Source organism: Arvicanthis niloticus, chromosome 30 (genome assembly GCF_011762505.2).
Source record: "Arvicanthis niloticus isolate mArvNil1 chromosome 30, mArvNil1.pat.X, whole genome shotgun sequence".
NCBI classification, from domain to species: domain Eukaryota; kingdom Metazoa; phylum Chordata; class Mammalia; order Rodentia; family Muridae; genus Arvicanthis; species Arvicanthis niloticus.
In genome coordinates, this window is record NC_133438.1 from 23,138,759 (window position 1) to 23,164,440 (window position 25,682).

Here is a 25,682-nt window from a genome sequence, read left to right on the forward strand (position 1 = left end):
CAGAGTGATATTAGTACTACATGAAAGCAGAAGTGAATACGCTTGGTGCTACGGCCTGTTTGGTATGCCCACAAAATTTGCACACTGAAGTTTTAACCCTCAATACCTTAGTATATGGTTATCTGGAAATCTTTAATTAAGGATAAAGGTAATTATAGAGATAATGAAGCAAAATTAAAGAGGGTTTATTAGGGGAGACCCTTACCCAAAATTGTCTGTTAAAGACAGTGTCTAGGCATGTCACATAGAAGGAAGTCAGTGTGAAGGCTGAAGGCAGTGGCTCTCAGCCGTCCTAATGCTACAACCTTCTAATACAGTTCCTCATGTTGTGGTGATCTCAACATAAAATGTTTTTGTTGCTGCTTTATAACTGTAATTTTGCTACTGTTATGAATTGAAATGTGGACATCTGAGATTTCCTATGGTCTTAGGCAATCGCTGAGAGAGAGAGGGTCATTCACCCCACACGGAGTCGTGACCCACGGGTTGATTAACGCTAGTCAAGGGGAAGAAAAACCATCCAAATGCCAAGGAGAGAGGTCTTGAGAGAAATCAAGCCAGCTCATACCTTGATCTTGCTCTTCCAGCCTCCAGAATGTTCAGAAGTCTTGTGTATACTTCTTGGCTGTAGCAGCTTGAAAGGAAAAAAAAAATTTTTTTTTCTTCACAATACAATATTGGCTTCCAATGGATGCTCTTCCTGCTTCCCTTTGAATTCTAACAATGCTCCCAGCAGCATCTGGTCTCCTGCTAAAAGGCAAGTTCTATTCTGGTCCTTACTTGACTTCATCTTTCCTCACATGCTTCAGGGTACAGAGGATCACAACCCCACCCCTCATCACTGATGACCACATCCAAATAGTCCTTAGTCCTACAATGGTCTCTCCTCGCAGTCCTTTCTCTTAGATATAGCCTACGCCACCACTTTGCATATCCTTTAGTCACGTGTTGGGTAGAGCTTGGGCATGTTAACAACGTCCACGTGCAAATACACAAATGATGGAACTGAGAAGAGGGTGAGGCATGGGGCTGGAGCCACACAAACTGTAATCTTCAGACATGAGAAACCTCTAAGGTCTAAATGTGAGCCTGACTCTCTAGGTCTTCAAGCAGCTCTGCTCCAGCATCCCAGCTGGGGATGTAATTCAGACATTAGGTGTTCACCAAACACAAGGTCCTGAGCTTGATCCCCAGTACCATCAGAATCTACATTCCTCAGTATAAAAAGATAATAAAATTTGTTACTTTATAGCTTTTGTTTGCTTGTTTGTTTTTGTTTTTGTTGTGATACGCTCTCCAGTATACCACTGGCAGACCTGGAACTCATGTATGTAAACCGGGCCAACCTTGAACTCACAAGAAGGCTATCTGCCTGCCCTGACTCCCAAGTGCTGAAATTAAAGGTGTGCACCACTACAACCAGCTTATAGCAGTTTGGTGGTGGTTTGGTTTGGTTTGGTTTTTTTTTTTTTTTTTTTTTTTTTTTTTTTTTTTTTTTTTTTTTTTTTTTTTTTTTTCTAGACAGGGTTTCTTTGTATAACTGCCCTGGCTGTTCTGAAACTTGCTTTGTAGACCAAGCTGACCCTGAACTCCCGGAGATCCACCTGGCTCTGCCTCCCTTCCAGGGAATTAAAGGTGTGCACCACCGTGCTTAGCTTTAGCTCATAGCTTTTATGTACAGTCGTCCCTCGGCACTATGGGAAAGTGGCCCCATGATTCTCTGCAGGTGAATACCCCCTGTAGTACTTTAAATCATTTCTAGATCGTTTATGTACTGCTATGTGGATGCTAGGCAAATAATGACACTGCGTTGTTTAGAAAACCATGCTCATGCTCAACAGAATGAAATTATTGTTCCAAATGATTGCCATCTATATAGTTGGCTTCATCCTAAGATACAGAAGTTGTTGGTGTGGAAAGATGAATCTATTTAGGCGTACGGTATATGGGTCTCACTTGCCTCTGGCTTATATACTAGGAGAAGGCTTTGTGGGTCTACAGAGAATTGTGATATACAGCAGTATTTCCCATAGCTACATAGTATTCTTAACTTCGTAGATTATCGATGTCTGAACATAATCACTTTTAATAAAATTTGCAGTTTACCTTTAATTTTGATAGGTTATTTTACATAGTTAAAGGCAAAAACATCTTAAGGTGTAGATGAAATTTAACTCTCTTGGTTGCTTATATTTTATTAAAAATAAATATTTTAACTTAGAGAGATCATACTTTGATTAATAATTATATTTTATTTTAGAATAAACAAAAACTAAGATTAGAATAGAAATAGAAATATAGCAATAGAAAGGAAGAAACATAAAAACAGGAGAAATATTCCTATCAGACTAAACTGGAAGTGATCAGATTTTTTAACCACATTTTTATCAAGTATGTCCCACATAAAATCTTTCAATTAAATGTTACAGACTGTTAAATTAGTGAGGAATTAAATATTTATCAGAAAGTTAGGTTACTGAGAAAAATCTTCTAATCTGTAGCTTAGGGTAGTACAAATGGAATCCGAATTCACATTCTCTTACGAAGTGAAGACTGAATAATTACTGAGAACATTGAGACTCCTGGTCCCCGCTTGGACACTTGCTGCCTCACGCTGCTTTCCCTCTTTCTCCAATCAGAATGGACAGTCTGACCTACTGACTGGCCACCACATGGAACTGAGTTACGGATGGTGGGAGGTGGTGTGAACCTGTGATGACATGAGTTAGAACTACAGGCAGTGCAGCCCTCTTGGGTTTTGTTTTGGAAAGCGATATATCAATGTGTTTTTGTTGTTTTGTTTTGTTTTATTCTGCAGGAAGCTTTCAGACTAGACAGATATCATAAATATTTCCACTGGACAGCCCCTAGAATTAGCATTCTTGGGCAGGCTGTCAGGCACTTAGAATGTGGCTAGTCTCAACAGAGTGATATTCTAGGGATCAAGTATACTGTAACTCCAAAAACAGTACAAAAGGAGGCAGGAACCCATCATTATGATTTTATACTAAATACATGTGAAAATGAAGTTATTTTGATATATTAATATAACCGAAATATTAGTTTTACCTCTTCTCCTTTATTCTTTCTTCTTCTTCCTCCTCCCCCTTCTTCCAACCCCTCCTCTTCCTCCTCCTCCTCCTCCTCTTCCTTCTCCTCCTCCTCCTCCTCCTCCTCCTCCTCCTCCTCCTCCTCCTCCTCCTCCTCCTCCTCCTTCTTCTTCTTCTTCTTCTTCTTCTTCTTCTTGTCTTTTTGAGACAAAGTCACTGTGTAGTCTGGTCTCAAGCTCAAACTTGAAATCCTCCTGCCTCAGCCTCTTCAAGCTAAATGCCATGTTTTCTCTCTTTGGATGAGGCTGCTAGTAAATTTTAAATTCCCCTGTGGTTTTCATTGTCTCTGTTGGTCAGACACATCCAGAGCACAGCGTGGGATGTAAGACCACCCTGACCTGGCATCTTGTGATTGCTTAGTCCTTCTCTCAAGACCATCTCATCCAAAATCACCATGGAAACGAACCTCTGGGTGTTTCTGTATGGAACTTTCCAGATTAAGTTAATTGGGGTAGGAAGAAGCATCTTAGATATGAATAGTGCCATTCCATGGGATGGGGGGTCCCAAGCTAAGTAAAAAGGAGAAAGTGAGCTGAAAATGAGAGTTTGCTTCCTGATTGCAGATACCATGTGACCATTGGGCTTCCCACTCCTGCCACACCCCTCTTCCCATGATGTACAGCCTTGAACTATAAGGCAAAATAAACTCACCTTCCCTTCTGTCCTTCTGTCTGTCCTTCCTTCCTTCCTTCATTCTTTCTTTCCTCCCTTCCTTCCTTTGCCTCTTGTCGGGCATTTTGTCACAGGACTGAGAAGTCACTAATACACCCACCTTCCCAACCACTAATGACAGCTTTTTCTATTTCGTTCCAACCCCTGGACTGACCTAAGTCAACCCCTATTCAGCCTTTATGTATCACTCATCTACCATAACAGGAAGATTATGGGCAAATCCAGGCCTGCTCATTGTTTGGTCAAGTTTGGTGCCCTTCCTCCACATACCTGTAATTTCCCATGTACCACTGTAACCTGAATCAGAACATGGTTTAACAAGCATATGCTATCTACCTGTATTGTGACATGTGAACACCTTAAGGGCCTCTTATCCGTATGAATACGACAACACCTGGCCCATTAGGTCCTTAATAAATAACTTGTGGATGAGAGAGTGCTTTCAGGATGAGGCAGACATGGTTTCCACCACCAGGCCAAATGAGATGCTGCCAGAGACTGCACTGCTCAAAAAGAATCGTTTCATCTCTAGATGGTCATTGCTTCTTACAGCACTGCCTTTGCCAGCGTTTTAGAGGACAGGCTGGCTTTGTGCTTGGGCCGCTACTGGACAGACTGCGGGGAGCCTTGCTTCCTGACATGAAGAGAATATCCAGCAGGTGCCTCCTGCTCCTCACTTAACACAATAGCATCTGCCAGGACAATCATTTTGCCATATTTGGAGACAGGAAAATGAAGGGTCACCTTGAGTCAAAGAAAGTCCTTAGAAAAAAAGAGATTCATCGCCAAGTTCTCTGACTTCATTCTATATTCCTTCCACCAGATGACAATTGCCCCGAGGGACCAAACAAAGGAAGGCTGAACAAACAGATTGGCTTCTTCTATTACATACTCCCGCACTCCCCGTGTTTTCTGCCTCTGCTTATCATTTTTATGACCCAGAGATGGCTGAGAAGAACAGGAGCAGTAAACATCTTGAGTAAGAGAGAGGGTAACAGCGGGGTAGAAGGGAGTAATCGTCAAGTGACTTCTGGAGAGGAGGCCGGGGCAGGGTGACACTAGCATGCTGATGAAATCACTCACCGTGAGCACACCATTGGATCTTTCTCCTTATATCACTTTGCTTATTTTCTTCTCTTCATGTTTATGCCTTTTCACAGCATCATCTGGTGATCCAGAAGGTATTTTTACAGAGTAATAATACCATCTAGTTTCTGCATCAGGTTACCAACTCCTTTGACCAAATTGATCCAATACTATATAGAGAAACATGGGTATGTAGTAACCACTGAGTATTTGGTCAATTAATATGTCATCTTAAAAGCCAGACATCCAGTGGAAAGTCATTTTTATGTAGAATAGTAGAGTTTTAAAGAAAAATTTAACTGTGTTCATTAACTTTGACTCCGGAAGCCTGTGTATGGCTAATACTTCAAGGGTAATTTTGTCACTTACCTTTTTTACTGATGATGCTAAGACCATAAAAGGAAACCTTGACAAGCTCTGAAACGTATGCAGCTAATTGTAGGGGCAAAAAGAAGGATTATTGTAGCTAAGACATAGAAAGGAACCACATGAAGCCCCATTATACTTTACTATCAGAGCAATGGTAAATGGATAATCTGAAGATTTAAGGTGTATGAGAACTCTCATTTTTTTGAAGATTATCCTAACCATTTGGAATAGCAAGATAGTTCAGCAGGGAAAAGGAGCTCGCCACCAAACCTGACAACCTGAGTTCCTGAATTTAATCCCTGGAACCAACATGGTAGAAAGAGAAAACAGACTCCCACAAATTGCTGTCTGACACATGTACCTGCCTACACACACACACACACTTAATTAAAACACTAACCATAAATACATTTTTACTCCAATTCAAGATCATGCTAGTCCAATGGCAAACAAGACTATTTTGTTTATGGACATTGAACCCCACTCAGTCTTCCCAGTCTTTTATGTATTTATCACCATGGCGTTCTTAACAAAGAGTGTAATTACTTTATACACATCTCATCTCTCTCTCCCCACCCAGGACTTAGAATTGACTGGTCTCCTGCACTGAATTGGACTCATCTTGGAATTAGAACAGGACAGAATGTTGCCTTTCATGCATCAGGCCTTGTTAAACGAGAAGACAAATGATGTGAATAAATAAATAGACTCTGGTTTACAAAGAGGCTTGTTAGAGAGCCACATAGCATGAATTGGGAGCTATCTGCATTCACACTGAGCATACAGTGTCTAATAAATGGTGTCTCTCAGCACACATCAGCTGCCTGCCCGGGCAGCAGTGCATCCTTTCTGCTTCTTAGGAATTCCTTTATATACAGAGGTATTCACAAATGCACTTACTTGGTGGGCTCTCCAAATAAATAAACATCTTTATCTACAACAATTATCAAGGCCTCTCCCCCCCCCCTTAATTTCTACTTTGTGGTTTAATTTAAAAAAAAAATGGCCATTTCTTATCATGAACCTTGTCTTCTGAGACTATTTCTCTGGGGGGCATTAAATGTCAACCCTCTACAATGTTACACAAAGGAAGAACTGTTAATGCAGGAACTGAGCGTGCAAGCCAGCCTGTTTCTTTCCCACCTCTCACCCACTGGCATCATCCCTTCGGTCTTGCAGTAAACTTTAGTCACCTTTTCTCAGGCCCCTCTTCCTTCATCCTCCCAAACAGAATTGGTAGCTCCACCAGAAAATGGCGACGCCCATTCCATCTTAGTTTCCTGAGTTTGGTGCAAACAACTGCGAAACTGCTTCATCAGGTGACTCGCCTCACCAAGTAGGTGGTAGCCCATAAGTGTCATGCTCTAATTTATAGACCATGGAACATTCTGTACATCTGGTCAGAGATATGACTAACAGTGTTGGATGATTTTTCCTACAAAGGCAAACATTCTGTCTCATTCATCCTGGAATGGAATGTGAAACCTCAGTTTCTGAGAACTTTCACCACTAATGTGGAAGGAGTTTCTGCATCCAGAAAAAAAAAAAAAAAAAAAATAGAGGTTGTGATGAAGTGTTTAGCAATGGCTGCTTGTGTTTACAGCACTTGGAGACTGAATTACCTTGGGATGGAACTGTATTGAATTCCAACCATAATTGAGAAATTAGTTCAAAATCATAGGTGAAGACCTGGTTTTTCTTCAACCAGTAATAACAATAAGGAGCAAAATGACAAGGTGGGAAGTTATGTACAGCAGGAAAAAATAGATTTTCTGAAAAAAAAAAAAAAGAATTACCATTTTATTGACACTATAGAACAGATTTATTAGCCGCTGTTAAATAAAATCATATCTTAAAAACATTAATAATATACTGTTCTAACAGTTTTGTTTTTTTAAGATTTTATGTTATTATTTTAAATTATGTATATATGTATGTCTTGAGCACGGTTTATGCAATGTCCACACAACAGGATGTTAAATCTCCAGGAACTGGAAATCAGATGGCTGTGAACTGTATGACATTAGCACTGGGGACTGAACTTGGGTCCTCCACGAGTCTATGCTCCTAACAACTGAGACATCTCTCCAGCCCTGACAATTCCATCCTTTTAAGAAAGAGCAAAGTTACATCATCTTTACACCAGCGACTGCTTTAACTTTTCCCTGGCTGAATCCTGGGATTTCTTCTCCACTGTTATGATATGGTAGACATTATCTGTCTGCATTGCATTGTTTTTGTCCTTTCTGGATACTTTAATTTGGGGGCAGTATAGCTTGAAAGCATGTAAAAGACCTGGGAGCATCATTACTACAAGGTATCTGTCAACCACCAATCCTTCTGCATTGGCCAAGCATCATGTGAGGTGCGCTGAGGCCTTCAATGACCCACACCCACTGGGACTTGAAATTGCAGTGTCAGAGAAGCAAAATGCATAAAAACTAGTTGTCAACAAATAAATGCATCCTAGACATATCCACACTTAACTGACAGGTGGTATAAGTAATACGAAACAAAGTCCTGCTTCCTTCACCCCTCCCAACCCCACCCCTAATTCTCAGATCGAAGTTATTTGCTGTCTCCAGGGAGACAAACTGAGCTGTCCATGCAACTGTACTTACTAAAGAGAGCTGCGTCCGACTCTACAGAGGGTAGGAATCTCTTTTTGAGAAGTAAATCTCCCCTCCACATGTCTGGCAGTTTGTCCTACCATGGATTAAAGGGAATTTTCAGGAAAGGAGAGGCTTGAAGCCCCGTGAAAACTCACCAGAAACAACCACATCACAACAGCGCCATCATACCATGTAAGCACAACATGTGTGCAGGTGGGACCGTCTTAATCTAAAATGTGCCAGAAGCTAGAAGTTTCTGAGCACTGAAATGATTCCACACCTGACTTCACGTGGCAGGCTGAAATGTAAACACAGGTGTCCTGAAAGTTGTGTTTAATATTACTTGCAGGCTGTGCGAAGAAGGCACACACAAAACACAGGTAAATGTCATGTCTAGAGGTATGTCCTATTGCCAACATATTTCATGTGCGTTTGCAAATAAATGTGAAACATTTCTTATCCCGACGATTTTGGATACTGGCTATTCACCCTGAATCAGTGCTAAGGTCCCTAACACGTCCTGGGAGAGACATGTTTCCTATTTCGTGGAGGAGAAGAGTAGGAGTAGAGGCATTAAACCATGGCTAGGAAGGATCTGAACCCAAACCCGTTCAACTAAAAAGCCCATCACTTTTTATGACATAACTATGAGTGAGCTGACCGTGCCGTTTCTTAAGGATGGAGAAGCATCAGCTTTTGTGCTATGCTTCAGATGCGCAGGGCAGAGGAGGAAGGGAGGGCAGGGAATCTCTATGAGGGTTGGGAAAGGTTTTCCAGGACCTAGTCACTAATCCATTCACTTGTCAACACAAGCCTGTATGTACTGAGCGCCAAACCTTAATGTTCTCTTGGTACATGAGACATGCAGGGGAAAGGATACACCGCACTGCACCCAGGAGCCCCGGGTAAGTGTGACAAATAAGGAAGGAAACAGGGAGCCCGGACAGGCACGGAGGGAGGAGGAATGACCTATTTGGAATACCATGGTTACTACTTAACCTTCTGGCTCTTTCAAGAAAGTGATCTGTAAGCCTAACATGAAAAACGGAGAGAGGCAGATTGTACATGGAGCCAAGGGCAGAGCAGACTGAAGGAGCAAACTAACCAGAGGCCTTGCTGGGCAAAACCTGATGGCATTCACTGACCAGCTGGTCCAGAGGCAGCAGGTTAGCAAGCCTGGAGCAAGCAACTCTAGACCAACTACTCCAGGGGCAGCACTCTACCTACTGACCATGGCCAGAGACTGGCACAGTGCCCAGAGCTTCAAGGGTCCATCACAGCCATGGCATGAGGCCCACCTCAATGGTGCGTCTTAATTGGGAAAAAGGACCTGGTGCTACTTTTTTAGGGCTGCATCCCTCCTTTATGGAGCACTTCTCTCTCTCCATAGTCAATGCTCCTCATTCTTCCATAAAAAAAGAGTACTCAGACAATGCCTTTGTTTTTCCTGAAGAGCTTAGCCAATGTCTCTATGTATTTATTCTACCATGCTCACACAAGACTTTGCAATGTGGCCCTGCTGAGATTTAGACTTCAGTCTACCTTCTGGCTGTGAGCTGGGGTGAGTTGCTAACTACTCTATGCCTCATTAATCACCCCTCAGGTGTTTCCTGCTCTCGGGTTTCTGAAGAAATTCAGTCCACGTTATGAGGGAGTGGAGCGGAAAGGGAAAGGGGACAGAGAGAAAATAAACTTAGAAAATTGTATCTGGCGATTTATAGTGATCGTTATTAGCTAGATGTGGTAGCACATGCCTATAATTCCCAGCATTCAGGAGACAGGGGGATCTCGAGTTTAAGGGCGGCCTGGACTGCACAGTGAAGGAATGTCTCAAAGAACCAAAATCAACACCAATGAAAAGTCCATTATTGTTATCATGTTGTTATTGTTTATACTTCACTACTCTAGGCAGTGGTGTCCTAAGACAAAACAACAGGTAAAAAAGAGTAGACCATGGCAAGAATTGCCCTGCACAGTGAGGACAAAATTATACATCAGGTAAATCAGACATCTCTAACGACAGGCTGGTGGAGAAGTCAGACGGCTCTTCGGTCGCTCCTAATCATTGTGACAAGTGCGTAAAAAGGAAGAGCATGAAGTTACGCTGAGTCTCCTGCAGAGGACGCTGTGCAGGCACCTGCGTGTGCTGTGGGAAGTGGGAGGACTAAGGGAGCCAAAGCAGACATGGCTTCCACAGAGGAGGAGCTACAGGGTGGGATGTCCGGGGTGTCCAGGCACCAGGCATCCTAAGCCAGGCACCGTCAGGGTCACACCCACAGAGAAGGGAACTGCAGATCTCTGAGCATAAGGAATGGGTGGGCATCTGAGCCTGAAGTAGTGTCTTCAGCGAGGGAAGAGTGGAATAGCACACGGGCTGGGCCTCAGACAGCAGCTACTAAACGCAACCTCAATCCAGCTGGTTCAGTCTGGGGAGGGCCTCTCTGTGCACTACACTGTTTCTATTGGGGAAAAGAATATTATTTTTAATTTCAAAAATGCCTCCGAGAAGAAAACTCTTGAGAAGCCTGTTCCCAAAAGGAGGTTTTCCTATAGTGTGTGAGGCTGTGTGAGCTTCCAGATTCCCCACTCCAGAGGGGGAAGAAAACAGAAACCCAAACCCCAGTCCCTAGAGGATTGAGCAGATTAAAATAAAGCAACTTCAAATACTTCAGAAAAGATTGGAAGGTGAGTCCGAAAACTTGCCTCCAGATCTGCCCTCTCAGGTCTGCCCATTATCCTCACGTGGTGGACGCTATCCACTCAGCACATGACATGCTGCCTGTGCTGTGCCAAGCCCCTCAGAAGCTCCTCAAGCATGCTATTTGGTCTTGGCAGCCCTTCCAAGCAGACATCACAATCCTCATTCAGGTGAGGCGGCCATCGAAGCAGGAGGGAGGGGGATAGCCCATCTATCAGTGGCAAACGGCGGCCATTGACACACACAGCAGAATCAGGAGTGCTCCAAAAGCAGGTCACACAACCATTTTCCTGGATGCCTGGATGGATCAATAGACACTTAAGCCTCTTACACTCAGTCTTCTGCCTTTAAAAACAAATCTCTTAATGGAACAGCTGGCTCAGGTGGCAGGTGCTCTTAATCTGTGCTGTTTGTCCACACTTGTCCCTTCCCGTGCACACCCGCCTTGTTCAAGGGCTGGAACGTGACAACATTTTCTGCATGCTTTTCAAGTGTATCATTTTACACGGCTGAGGAATCACAATACCACACAGCCATAAGTCAATATTTACACTCATTAGTTACAGGCTGATAAACTGAGCTGCAAACAGGGTGAATGGCAAGCTCTGGGACGGTGGGATGGCAGGAGGCATCTTCCCCAAACAGCAACAGAGCCCGTAAAAGTTCCACAGAGCTGTGAATCAACAGGAAGAAATTTCCTACATGGGGGAGTGGGGCGGGTGGAGAACTGGGCTGGCTGAGACCTCAGAAGGCTTGCTTGACTTCAGATCTTCCTTCCCGGTTTGACTACATGAATCACAAGCACACAACTAGTCATATTTATGAGCCTTGGTCCCTTCCTGGGACTCCCTTGGAAACAAATGGCAGAATCATGAACAATGTGTTTTCTAAGTCAGAACACTACCCCAATTAGTCTAAGCTCAAGTTCCAGTTAAGGAATTCCATCCAGTGTGACTCAGGACTTTGCCTTGGTGACAGCAAAACAAACAGAGACCCTGCAGAGAACAAGGATGACCTTGGTGAAGGGCAGAGCCTATACTTGGATATTTTTCTGACCCCCTATGCTAAGGTGTAAGTAAGCTCAATAGTCCATCTTTTCGAAAGTCTGGGGAGGTGAAGTACTTATTTATACATAACTATCACCAAGATGTACCATTAGAAGGTAAAAGGAGGCCGGGCGGTGGTGGCGCACGCCTTTAATCCCAGCACTTGGGAGGCAGAGCCAGGTGGATTTCTGAGTTCGAGGCCAGCCTGGTCTACAGAGTGAGTTCCAGGACAGCCAGGGCTACACAGAGAAACCCTGTCTCGAAAAACCAAAAAAAAAAAAAAAAGAAGAAGAAGGTAAAAGGAAACACGTGTATCATATTGAACCACAGGCATGGAAACTGGAAACAGCTGGGATTTCTTGCTCTATGGCGTTTTGTCATGTCCACTTTAAAAAAAATTCAATATCCTTTTGCCATATACCTTGAATAGCTCAAATTGACAACAGACTCACATGCATAAACATATGCACACAAGGACATACATATACAATATACATGAAATCATTTGTAGATGTTATTATGTGCACAAACTAACACCATGCATCAGACACTGCCCAAGTCCTATAAACACTCATCCTGGTTAAATCTCACAACTACACACTATGACTCCAGGTGTCTTCTCTCCCATGCTGCACACGAGCAAAGGAGACAGAGGTGAGCTACTCCAGGGCAGGCAGGAAATAGCAGGCAGGGATAGAGTCTGACTCACTCAGTGAGGGCAGCTTCTGTGAAAAACACTTAAAAAAAATGTCTCTGCTACAAGGGATGTCTGGCCTGTGGTTCCAGCTGCCTTTATTGCCCAAGTTAGACCGCTTGTCTGTCCTATACAACTGCATATCCACAGGTAGCCTCATTTGGTGGATGTGGCATGATAGAGGACTCCAGAAATGTGCCTCCACCCCTATGATCTTCAATATATCTAATGTCCAGTGCTACCATTCCAATTCTTACTCCATCTCTAACCCTACCTTTTTACCTAATAATATCCGAGATGAAGTATTATGTAACTGATATGGAGCAAGAGCTAAAGGAAGACCATGTGAAAAAAAAAAAAATCACATATATTTTCCAACTGTTTATACTGGGAAGAAAACATGGCTGCCCAGGGAAAGCTGATACCTTGGGAGCAGTAAGCATTTTCTTCATTTGTTTCTGCTTCTGTGTCTGTGGTTTCTGCCCTCTCCCATCTTCAGAAAATTCCACAAGCATCCAGAATCTTTACCTTTTCCACTCTTCCCCTTTCTACAGGGCACATTCAGCCATAAGGTTCACAGGCCTTAAGAGAAAGCCAATCGCCGTGGTCTTTAGTGTGCCCAAAGACTGACTACTGTGGAAAATTTTTACTGTACAGAGCCGAAGTAAAAGATGAAGAGGAGAGAAACGTAGGCAAGAAAGAATCTTTTAAATTCATTTTTATATCCCCTCCCAATGGCAGCTAATTATCTTAGCAAGGTCTGGATGCCAGCTCCAGCTCCCTCCCTTCACAACTGGGTCCTAAATCTCTTTCACAATCTGTTTTTGAGACAAAAACAATCCCTAGTTCCCGGCTTTCCTTAATGAAAAAATATGGCTCATTTCTAAGAGAATCACCTTCTCAAAAACGTGAAACGCTCACTCAAGAAGAGGCCTCATGGACGAGGCAGAGCCGGAAGCTGAGGTTGGGGCCTTGCTGCACAGCGCAAAAGTAGATAGCCCATCTCATCGGTTGTCATGGACACAGGGGCATCAATCTTCCTACATTCTATATGGAGCATGTTCTGGGCTTTGAGGAGAGAATGGCTGGCTTAGAGGACATCCTATAGAAGCAAGTGCCCGGTAAAAGATCTTCTGCTTTCCCCCTCCCAACTTTCTCCCTGCCCCCTTTCCTTCCCCTCCCAACTACCCCCCAACTCCCCTCCCCCATGCTGCCACCATTGAATCACATGGGATCCGACCCTAGGCCCTAGAACATAGCCTTTTCCAACTCAACCTGTGGCTGAACCACTGTGAGTCCTAAGGTTCCTTACTCAGCTGTGGCTCAGGAATCCTCTCCTCACCCCCATCTCTAAAATCGTATGCAAGATCTGTGAAAAGAAAGTTGGAATTGAAGGATGGGTGAAAATGAGGTCGTGGAGGGCTGCGCCATCTTCTTTACTATCGACAGCCTATCCAGGCAGCAGACCACATGAAGTTCAAAGCTCCAGAAGAGAAAACAGAAACCTTAGAAAGAGGGGAGGGAGCAGGTGCCAGCAGGTGCAGGGAGATCAAAGGCACGACAGAGCCCACATTATGAACACAAAATGATCATGTGGGCGTCTGCTTTATCTCTGCTGTGGAACACTGTGATAAATTATTAATAAAATGCCTTGTGCAAAGACTGATGAAAAGGGATCTTCCCCTCCCCCCCTAAAAAAAAAAAGCTTCAGAAAATTAGAAACAGGGTTTGGGGTTTTTTCACTCTGAATCTTGAAAATAGATTAAAAGCAAATCTGTAAACAGTATCTGTGTTCTTTACAAAGGAGGAGAGAACGGAATTTGAATTTGAAGAAGGGGCTCTGAGAAAAGTCAACCTGGGGAGAGTAGCATTTGTGATATTTAGCCACTTGTCCTTGGTCCTGGGAGATGAATCTTTCATTTTAACACTTAAGACAGTTTCATCCAATGAGTGTCTTATTGAGTGATGGGTTTCCATTCTTACATCTTTGACTCTTAAGAATGAGATTTATTTAGAATTTTTTTCTAAAACTTTAATTGTTATGTTAATGCAACTGACTGGGTGCAGAGAGGTTTGTTTGTAATGTATCCCTGAGAAATAAGGAGATGGGGGGGGGGGTGGTAGAAATAGAGCTCAGTCAGTCCAGCGCTTGCCTAGCTCACATGAAACCCTGGGTTTGACTCCCCAGCAAAGCATAAACTGGGTATGGTGACATATACTAATAACACCACTACTCAAGAGGTAAAATCAGGAGGATTAGAAGTTCAACGCCGTCCCCAGCATCCTCTGTTTGAGGCCAGCCTGGGATACATGAGACCCTGTCTCCAAGAAGGAGGAGGAACAAGAGGAGGAAGAGAAGGGGAGGAAGAGGAGGAGGAAGAGTAAGAAAAGAAAAGAAAAAAAAAAACAAGACAAAAGACCAGAGAAAGCTGTAAATTCAAATTATATCCTTCCCCCCCCCCCAAAAAAAAAAAAAAAAAAAAAACTCTAAAGGTTGGGACATTTTAGCCCACATTTCTAAAGAGAAATGAAGCAATTAAGGCACGCAAGTGCATTCTAGGTAAGCTGTCCTACAAATAGCTAAGAGCTTTCCCAGTGCCCTGAACCTCCTCCAAGCCTGTGATCCTAAGCCCTCTCCACCCACACACCCTCTGCAAACGTTTCTCCTCTCCTTCCCCTTCCCCCACTGAGAGGTTTTGTGAGTCTGTGTTTTCTAATTTTCTTCCACTTGCTGAATTTTAACTGTAGTACCGAAGCCACAGGCAGATGGAAAGCATCCTGCTAGATAGCAGACGGCAGAACTTCTGTGAAAGTGCTTCGCCTTTTTGGAAAGTACATGCATCATGTTTAGCAAGTAAGTGTTCCGTGCTGCACCCAAATCAACAAAACTAACTCAGAAAAAATGGTCAGCTCACAAGGTCTTTCTCCTTCATTTCTCAATCTCTTCATTTCAGGAAAAATAGATAACATAATTCATCTAAGATTGTGAAATTAGCAACATTCAACATCGTGGGATACAATTTATGTCATGTTTCCTATGTCTTATAATTTACGCTGTAATGGCAAGGCCTGCGTATGAACTGGACACATAAAGGAATTGGCAAATAATAGTTGGCTGTTGCTGATGGCATGCCCAAACCAACCAGTAAAGACAGGAGAATAATCTACCAGAACGAAACAAGGTGTACTTCATGTTAAGACTATGTGCTATTTCTTATAGACTCTGGGGAATATAGATTCCTTCATGGCTATGCTATCAAATGTGAAGACTATGAGACAAAACTTCAAGGAAACTCAGCACCTCATACCCTTCTTTATCTTACCTTTGTTTCTCACAAGCACTGACAAGGTGAACAGAAACCACACAGTCCTTCAGGGAGATCATACTCTCTTATGTCTAATGTGGGAGACCCACCACAGATTGCTGTCCAGCCAGTTTGACAGGGCAGAGACTGACAAAACTCTCAAAGCCTGCAGGAGGAGAATAGTAATTTCATGGGGACAGTAGATAGGCCTGTGCTACATTGGACACCTTGTCTAGGCTCCTCCACAGAGTTGCCTGAACTACTCTGGAAAAGTAATTAGTGAAAAATGAAGGCATAGGTGCCAAGTGGCTTCCTGGGGGTTGTTCCCATAGAGGAACAAATGGGAGGGGGAGAAAAGAGAGGCCCTGATTTCACCCCTGCCACACACAGACACAAACACATGCAGACACATAAACAGGTACCCACACACAGAGACACACACACAGGCACACACATATTCACAGACACACACACAGGCACACACATATTCACAGACACATGAACATACACACACAGAGAGAGATACACAGACATATACACACACAGAGAGATACACAGACATATACACACAGAGACACAGACACATACACACAGAGAGAGATACACAGACATATACACACACAGAGAGATACACAGACATATACACCCAGAGACACATACACACAGAGATACACACAGAGAGGCACACAACACATATACACAGATACATGCACATATACATACAGAGACACACAGATACATGCACACATATAGATACACACAGATATAAACAGACACACACAGACATGCACACACACACACACACAATTTTTCCCTATTTGGTAGTTGTGGCTGGCCCCTTCTCACACAGGAGTTCATGACAGCCTTCTTCAAGCATGCTTATTGGTCTCCAGTATGGATGATTTTTCTTTCCACTCCTAGAATCTTATGCCATCACTAGTAATTTCTTTAAAATCTAGCCACACTTTGCCTTTGTTGAAGTCTCCTCCAGGCTACCCAGTGGGACTGTGGACTCTCCTTCCAGGCCCCAGTGATACCTGTATGCAATTCCTGACTACATCCAGGAGGGAGGTTCAGTCAGTACTGACAATGCTCCCTGATACAGTAACCACGGTGAGTCTTCCCAATGCAGAGTTTTAGAAACTCTTGGTTTTTATTTGGGGGAAGAGTTATCCTACAAAAATATAATTCTGCATCTGTGTTTACAAATTGTTTTGTGTGTGGAATGCACATGTGAATTCTAATAACCACTACATAAAAACAACTTTTATTGGGCCAGCTATGACCTCATACATACAGTGAGACAGAATTTCAGAGATTCAAAGTCCCTGAGACCATGAGTCAGCTTTGTCTCCTGGTGGAGGTGTGCAATGCTGAGCTACTGAGAGAAAATGAATAGGAATAGTTAGTGGGATGGCTACATTAGAAATGCATATTTAGCCTTGGGATAGAACTCAGTTGTAGCAGACTTGCCGAACATCAAGTCTATAGATCCATGCAAGATAAGAAGCAAGAGAAGATATGGAAATCTTTTACCCCTGGCAGCACTGAAGGCCAGAAACTTGGAACGGTACATTTTGCTTACACAGGCCTTGCAGAGGCTCTGCTGCAGGCTGAAGCTTTGGGTCTCTGGAGCTGAATGGCCAGTCACTATCTGCAAGGATTAGGCTTGAGCATCTAGAGAACCATCTATCACACAGTCTAAAAGGCAGTGGAGAAGTCGGGAGCCTAAGAAGCTGAAGGCAGAGGACTAGATCTGTGCTGCCCCATGTTTTTATATGAGAGAAAAGGAGAGAGTGTGGCTTTTGTTTTCAAGTTTATAAGAAATAATTGACTTATTGGCTTTTCTCCCATTTAAATTATTTTTCCCCTCCGAGTTATCTTGGTGTTTTATTTTTTTATCAGCTAGCCAGAGGATTGACATGTGGATCTGCAACAGATGTCACATTCCATTTCTGTATCATGTCATTGGTGACACCTCAAGTCACATGACTGGCAAAAGACAAAATCAGTAACAAACTTCCATGGTGTATCAGGAAAATTGGTAACACTTGCTCTGTAAGCTACCTATTCCCCTGCACTAGAAAGAAAGGCGGTGTGTAGGAGCGAGCATTACTTCGTATCTCCAGAGGTTACCCTGAAGTGCAGCACTAATAATCAGCTAAAAGGGCAGTTCTACTGCAGTGGAACCAGGGAGCGACTGACTTGAGGTGTCAGCAGAATCTGCTTTCTTGGGGAGCAGTGTATGTATATAATTTGAGTGTATGTGCACACTTGTGGAGGACACATATTTGTGAGAGTGTACCTTGGTGCACATGAATTCACCGAGACATAAAGCTGATGTCAGTTTTCCCCAGCAGCCCTCCAGCATATTCCTTGAGGCAGGGTCTCTCTTGAACACAGAGCTTGTCGCTAACTAGCTTGATCTGGGGAATCCTTAGTCTCTGTCTTCAGGGCATTGGAGTTACAGGCTGGTGACCGTACCTACCTGGCACTTCTCTGTATGTGCTGGGATCTAAACAGAATCATTGTGCATGCTTTCATGGCAAGGTGGCATCCACTGTGCCCTCTTTCTGACTCTGAGAATCTGGCCTTTAAGGAGAATGAGTTTAACAGATGACCTTAGTCCTTCTTGGCCACTCTTGTAACAGGCCTTTTGGGATTACTCCCAGACCCCTGCTGCGCAGTGGCTGGTCTTGTCTACGATGAAATTCTGTATTTGACTTGGTCCCATGTTCCATGTCCTCTTAGAAGACATAACTCAGAACTGAGTGTCGTTCATTAACAGAAAGGATGAATGGATGCAAACAAGAGCAAAGACCTGGAGGTCTGCACTTGGCACAGAGACTGCAGCTTCTTGCTGCTGCAGCTTTCTGATACACATAGCAGTGACCACCACTCTCAGAGACCTGTTTCTGTAATGTATTTTGGTTTCGTTCTCAGCAACTCAGCCCAGATTTTTCCCTCAGCTTTCCCAGCAACCTGGAAGTTACCTGCCCAACCTAGCAATTTTTTTTTCTGCTTATGCTACTGTGTGAATATCCTATTATCAAAATAATGCTAACAAAATATTGAACGGCTCCCGTTAAGTTATTTTAGTTTGGTGAAGGAAGGGTGTTTTGTTTTGTGAGGCAGTGTCTTGATTTCTAACCCCAGGTAGCTTGGAGCTCTTGCTGTGTAGCTCAGGCTGTCCTCAAACATATGACAATCCTCCTGCCTCTGCTCCTGGAGTGTTGGAATGATAGGCATCGCCATCAGTTCTGACTTAGGTTTCCTTCATGCCATGAAATTTAAAATAATTGTTCCTATAAAAATGGGCAGTCATACACCTCTGCAACATTTCCCTACAGCCCATAAGGAGAGAAACATTAAGGACAGACTCACATGAGAGAGACAGGCAGGGCTTCAGTTGCTGCATCTCCAAAGGCTGTTCCCATTTGGGAAATGCTCTGCCTAAGGGTTTTGGTTTAATGCCTCTCTTCTCTCCTTGGATATAAAGGCCATAAAACAGGTGCATAATTGTCATGTGTCTAGCCAGTGCTCCATATGTGAGAGCAAGCGTATTTCTGGCTGACTGTAGATACCCAATAAACAATGTGTGACTCTATAAAGTCATGGGGGTAATTTGTAAACATCCCCCAGTTGGACATGTGTCTATCCAATGATGCCAATGGTTATCGCTTACAGAAGGCTGCTGAAAATAGTCACATATATATTATCTTGCTCCTCTATTATCACCTTTGTATCACAAATAAGAAAACACACTTAACAGCAATCTCCAGTGTTGGAGGGTTTGGGGGTTTGGTTTGGCTTGGTTTGGTTTGGTTTGGTTTGGTTTGGTTGGGGGGGGGGAAGGTTTTTTGTTTTGTTTTGTTTTGAAACAGGGTCTCACTGGATAATGCTGGCTCTCCTGGGACTCACTCTATAGACCAGACTGGCCTCGAACCCACAGAGTTCTGCCTGCCTCTGACTCTCAAGTGCTGGGATTAAAGATGTGCAGCACCAGCCTGGCTTAATTATAAGGGCTCTTATTTCAAAGCTTCCGATGCAGTTTCTATTACACTGCTCATTTGATGGGTTCAGTGTCTCACAGGGTAACTGTGAATCTCCTCAGTGTTCTAAACATCTAAGGAATCTGTGGCTTCTACAATGCCCTCCTCTCTCCATAGAACATCCTTCCAGCAAGACTCCTGGAACTGAGCTGAGTGCATGTAAGGAAATACACCTTCTACAGAGCATCATCTAGAAGTAAAAGAAAACAGCTCCCATGTGCCCCACTGGAGACTACTAGGCAGGTAGTCTGAGCCCTGACAATGTATGAGTGTTTTTGGCCATCAAATTCTAAACAAACCTACAACGATTCTCCACAGGAAATATTTCAGGTAAAACAATTTTATTCAGTGGCTGTTTCTGTTTTAATTTCATGTTCACCTTGGAGGACTTCCATACTCAGCTTTAAAGCTCCCTTTAAAAGCCACTGTGCAGTGCTCATCCCTCTCTCTGCTTTCTGACAGAGGACCCAATGTGACCAGTGCTGATGCCATCATGTCTTCTGATGGGTTATTTAGAAAAATCAGTCAACCAATGAGTCAATCAATCTATCATCTATCTACCTATGTATACCTATGTATCTGATATATATATATATCATCTGTCTATCCATCTATCATTTATCTATTGTCTATCTATCTATCAAAGCTACTAAAGTCAGGTCTGATGGCACATGGCAGCACTTGGGCAGAGGATGCAGGTGGTCCAGGAGTTGAAGTTAATCCCTAGCTAAACAGCATCAGCAGGCCTGCTTGGGCTACATGAGACCCTGTCTCAAAAATCAAAAACAAATTTAAAAACCAAAAGCAAAGGTCAACATAACATACAATGAATCTGACAGATTCTTTTACCTTCAGGTAGAAATGGCGTCTCCAGCTAAGCATCACTAATCTATGCCTTTAATTGATGACTGTCCACCCACAGACTCTATCATGTATAAGATACTGTACTAGGAGTTTCGTTTGAAGATAGTAATTTTAGCCCTCCAGTCAGTACAGTAAAACTAGGAAGATAGAAACTTATTTTAGTAAAAGTATTTGGGTTGTGATTGTTTTGGAGCCTCGAGTCCTTATTAGATGAAGTTTATTTCTTGTGGGAACATTTGGATTAAGCTTAGTCATATAAATACATGTACCTCCAATTTGGCTGTGACTCAGCAGGACCCTTACTGATATGCCGTGTCCCCTGGCTACACATTAAGTCACTCTAGTTAAAAATACGCCCACAGCTTCTGACATAGATCTAATATCTCAAGCGTCATATATTCTCTTTGTTTTCTGAAGATTCTTCAATCCTGAGTCAACTCCATTACTAAATTTTACTTCCATTCCTCTCTGCTCATCCACTGAAGCAAAGCAGATTGGAAGTAAGATATCTTTACTGGGGCCACTTTAAACAAAGACCAATTTTCCATGATCCTTTGCCCAATGTCCTCTTGAAATAGAATCCAACCTAGTGGATGAGTTATTATCCATTCAAGTCCAAGTGCAGAATAAACCAAGTGAGGGCTCAAACTTCGTTATTGTTACACCTGCAAGGAAAAGTCACTGTGGCCCCAGGTCTTAAAGAAAGGTTGTACTCACACATAATATTTTAGCTTTGGGCTGATACATAGCATATGAGTTTCCAGTCCATGTGTACTTTAAGATCAGAAACTTCAATTATGGACCTCCGGGTTAATTGGCTATTAAGTAGATTGGATTTTGATGGTTTAAAAATTCTTGGAAAAAACCTAAGAAGCATCTAATGTTTGAAAATATAGTGAAAATAGAATGCAGCAGTTAGAGTCAAGGAAGAATCTGAGACCTGAGTTTCAATCAAATTCCTTCCCTATGTTCATGTCCACACTTCCCTTACCATGGGAGATACCCCATAGTTGTTCTAGACTAGGGTTTCGCTCAACACACAACAGAGATATTTATGTCAAACCAGAAAGTATTGGTAGCTACTGAATGTCTCTTCTTCCCTTTGAGCTGAAATACCACTCCCTTCCAACAAAATCTATTCTTCCATCTCTGGTCCTCTAGGTAATAGAGAGAAGAAGGATGTCTCTGTACTTCAAGTGGTTCCACATGGTTAGAGCCAAAGAGGTTTATGCTTTCAGAAAAGTAGAGGATTCAGATTTACCAAGAAATTTATCACACTGTCCCCATGTATGTGGATGCCTTTCTCATTTGAGAACTAGGACAGCTTATTTGGAAAAACTGTGTGGAGGAAAAGATGTGGAGGGTTCCCTGCATGGGAGACAGTGTAGCTTCAACAATGGCCACCCAGTAGCTGAGAACATACAGATTGGCTGCATGAGTCCACACAACTTAAAAGAGGCAAACCCAACAAGAAAGGCCAGTCTCTACAAATTGTCGGTTTCCTCTCACATTCATGAAGACTTGCTTCAAACTGGAAAAATTAACTCCAATATTGCTTTGGGGACAATACTCCAGTGGGGGGGAAAATGGGCTAATTTTATATCCTAGGAATATGACTTTTCACAGCCAGTAGCATGGTTTCTTTTTCCTAAATAATTAGTTTCCATAATGACTTATTATGTGAATTTGCCTGCTTAATGGAAATACAGTGTACAGTTCCGTATTTCTTATTAGCTCTCTAAGAAGCAATAACAGTCAAAGCTTGCAAAGCTTATTAAGACTAATACTCAGATGTGGTTAAATGTATTTAAAAGCCTGTGTAAAGAATATGCACTATTGATCCCATTCACAGCCTCAGCTTTGCAGAGGGCCCATTAAGTTACAACATGTTATTAATGTAAATTAGTCCCCAATGGGTGACTTTCTTCTGCTCAAAATGAGCAGACCCAGAACGGAAGCTCAAGTACACTGGAAATTGCTGAATGACTAAAACCCTTTCTTCTTCTTCTTCTTCTTCTTCTTCTTCTTCTTCTTCTTCTTCTTCTTCTTCTTCTTCTTCTTCTTCTTCTTTCTGTATTTCATATGATTTATTTATATAGAATAATAAATGCTTGGTATCACGTGTGCAAACTCAAGTTTTCCAAATTGGCTAGTAGGAAAATAAATGATGTTGTTCAAAAATTATCCTATCACATTTGGGCCCCCAATGCAGATAAGAAACATAACTAGATGAAGTAAAAATACATTTTTTTTTTCAGTGATCAACAGTGCATTTATTTTCTCAGGAGTTCTTTTTTCTAATTGGATATTTTATTTATTTACAGTACAGATGTCATCACCTTTCCCCATTTCCCCTCCTTAGAACCCCCTATCCTATACCCCCTCTTCCTTTATGCTTTTATACCATTTTGATTACATGCATGTATTAAGGTCAGTTCTAGGTTGAGGGTCTAGCAATACAATAGATGCAAATAGTCGAGGAACAAGCAATACAATAAACACAAATAGTCAAAGAAAAAGCGAGGCATTAAACCCAGTTACATGAACACTCCCATGATCACTATTTCTAAAGGCTTATCAGATAACCAAAGTATCTGAGCCTACTTCCCTATCCTAGTCCAAAGTCACTTTCATGTCTGAAGCCTACTTCCTTGTTCTAGCCTAAAATTTAGAATCCTGTTTGAAATTACTTCTTTGTTCTGGCCTAATATTTAGATTCCTGCCTGAGATTACTTCTTTGTTGTAGCCTACAATTTAGACTCCTACCTGAAATTACTTTTTTGTTCTAATCTAATGTCAGATTCCTGCTTGAAGCCTACTTCCTTGTCCTTGGCCAATGTCATATTCCTGCCAAGTAGCCCCTTTCCTTTTCCTTGGCCTATGTCAGCTTCTTGCCAAGCAGCCCCAAAGGCGCTCCACCTCTGTCCCTTTTTTATTTTGTTAACAAGACTGAGTCTGTCTTAGGTCGTTCTGACAAGAATGCCTTCCTTGCCCATCATGGAATATGCATTATCAAAGGCAATGCATTTCTGTCTTAGGTTGGTAAGGCTCTGTGCAGAATCTTACCCATCCTTGGCTTGCCAGCCTGTTAATTTAATAACTCTGTCTGGGGGTTCATTTTCAGGTTCAAGCCTTGTACTTTGGCTGCCAACATGTTGATGTTGTTAAAGATAAGCTTTAACATGATGGGCAGGAATAAAAGTATTCCCAGGACAAGAAGGGCTAGCCTGATCAAGCTTTGATCAAGGTTTGACCAAAATGGAAATACTGACCTCAGGCCATGGATAATTTTATTGGCATTATGTGCAGCATCAAAGGTCAACAGAGCATCATTCTTTAAATTCATAATCTCACTATGCAAGGTTAACACACCCAGAGAGGTGTTAGAATTATGCCAAATATTCTTTAGGTATCTTTAAAGTTTTTTCTAATTATAATGACAATCATTGTGAATTTCAAAAGTAACACTACTCCAATATTTGTCATGACACTTGGGATGGCTTCTAATTCTTGAACCCTGAACCTCCTTCAGATAATCTGAATGGATTATAGAGCATCATTAGTTGTTACAGATACCTATATAAATCCTTTTGCATACTCAATACATTAGCAACATTTTTTTTTTTGCTAGATGGTTAACAAAAATAGTTGTCTTAACTCCTTGTGTCAATGCTAACAAATAAAATTTCTGTCACTGAATTCTCCTGGTTGTTAATTGTCAAACCAAACAAAATGTCATAGAGACAGTTCATGTATGCAAGAGCCAACCTCCCCTCCGGCTGTTATGATGGAAACAGATGTGTGAATTGAGTGCATATTCAAGTGTTAGAGTTAAATGCTGAGGTCAGAATGGTAGGCATGAAGAATAAAAGGGCTTGCAGCTGGGTATGAGATTGCCAAGCTCAAAGGAAGGATAGCGCTCTGAGAAAAAAAATGACAAAGCCGGTCTAGGTTGTCCCCACTGTGTTGGAAAGTAAGGCACCAGGACATTCACGCACACAGGTTAATTAGGGATATAAATTAAGGATATAAATCTTTAAGTGACCTGGTGTCATTATACCATCTGCACTGTGGCTTTAACAATGTTCACCTTTTGTGGAATTCATGGGAGAAAATACCCTAAAAGAGCAATCCAGCCCATCGTGGTTTAGGACAGATAATACCTCGCCTTATCCCCATGAGTATGACACTCATAAGTTTCGTTAAAACTACTTTCAAAATCCACAGTGCAGAGCCCACCAGGCAGCTCCCACCTCAGGGCCACCCACTCCAGTCTTTCCCTGGAGTGCTTGCTTCATCTAGCTTCATCAAGCTTTGGCTTCCTCACTAAATAACTTCTGCTGCTTTGCTAAATAAACCTCTGCTCAAGCCCTCCATGTTCTGTGACTGAACTCATCCCTTGAAGAAGACAAAAGCCAAGAGACCCTCCTCAGTAACTGCGACACAAGTAATTACCTGCTTCTACTCTTCCGTGAGCAACCAGACAGAAATATCTTAAAATGTTTTCTGCTGAAGACCTCTCTTTGGTTTGTCTCTTCCTTAGTAGTGTTTTTTTTTTTTTTTTTTTTTTTTTTTTTTTTTTAAAGTTGGGTGCCTCTCTTAAGCTCTTAAGGTTAACTGTCATACAGTATAAAGTTCACTAGTGCTTGGTACAGTCAGTACTATGTCACCAGCTCCAGAGCTTCATCACCCCTGAAGAAGGATCTCTACCCATTAAGCTAACACCTCAAACTGCCCCTATCCCAGACTCTGGTCTCTGGGATCATCATGATTTGGTCACTTAAAGTGGCTAACAATAAAATTTTTTTAAAAAATGAAACATTATATCTGTCCAATTAATGGAGTAATTGATTGAGTTCTGCTGGGAATAGAATCTAGGAGCTAGACAAGTGCCTTACCATTAACCTGTATTTTCTATTTTATTCAACCTCTTTTCTATTTTATTTATGTTTTTAATTGAGTGAAGGCACCTCACTAAATTGCCCAGGGTGGCCTTGAACTTTCATTCCTCGTACCTTACCTTCAGGAGTAGCTGAGACTACAGGCCTGCTCCATTCAAATTAGCCTACTTACAGAACTTGATAGGCAATGTTCTTAACCCTGGAATCAGTAGTAGTGAATGAGATCAACTAACAAATACAGAGATTTTTCAGGCTTCTAACCAACCAGTCTGA

At 42.3% G+C, this 25,682-nt stretch overlaps 1 long non-coding RNA gene across 1 annotated transcript in view; it reads right to left on the reverse strand.

Moving 5' to 3' along the window:
* Positions 1-568: 568 nt before the first annotated feature.
* The window catches only part of LOC143441045 (uncharacterized), an 83,040-nt gene continuing 57,926 nt past the window's right edge, over positions 569-25,682 (reverse strand). The window contains exon 3 of the long non-coding RNA XR_013108304.1: positions 569-634. This is a non-coding gene — a long non-coding RNA (uncharacterized LOC143441045). The remainder of the gene's footprint in view (positions 635-25,682) is intronic.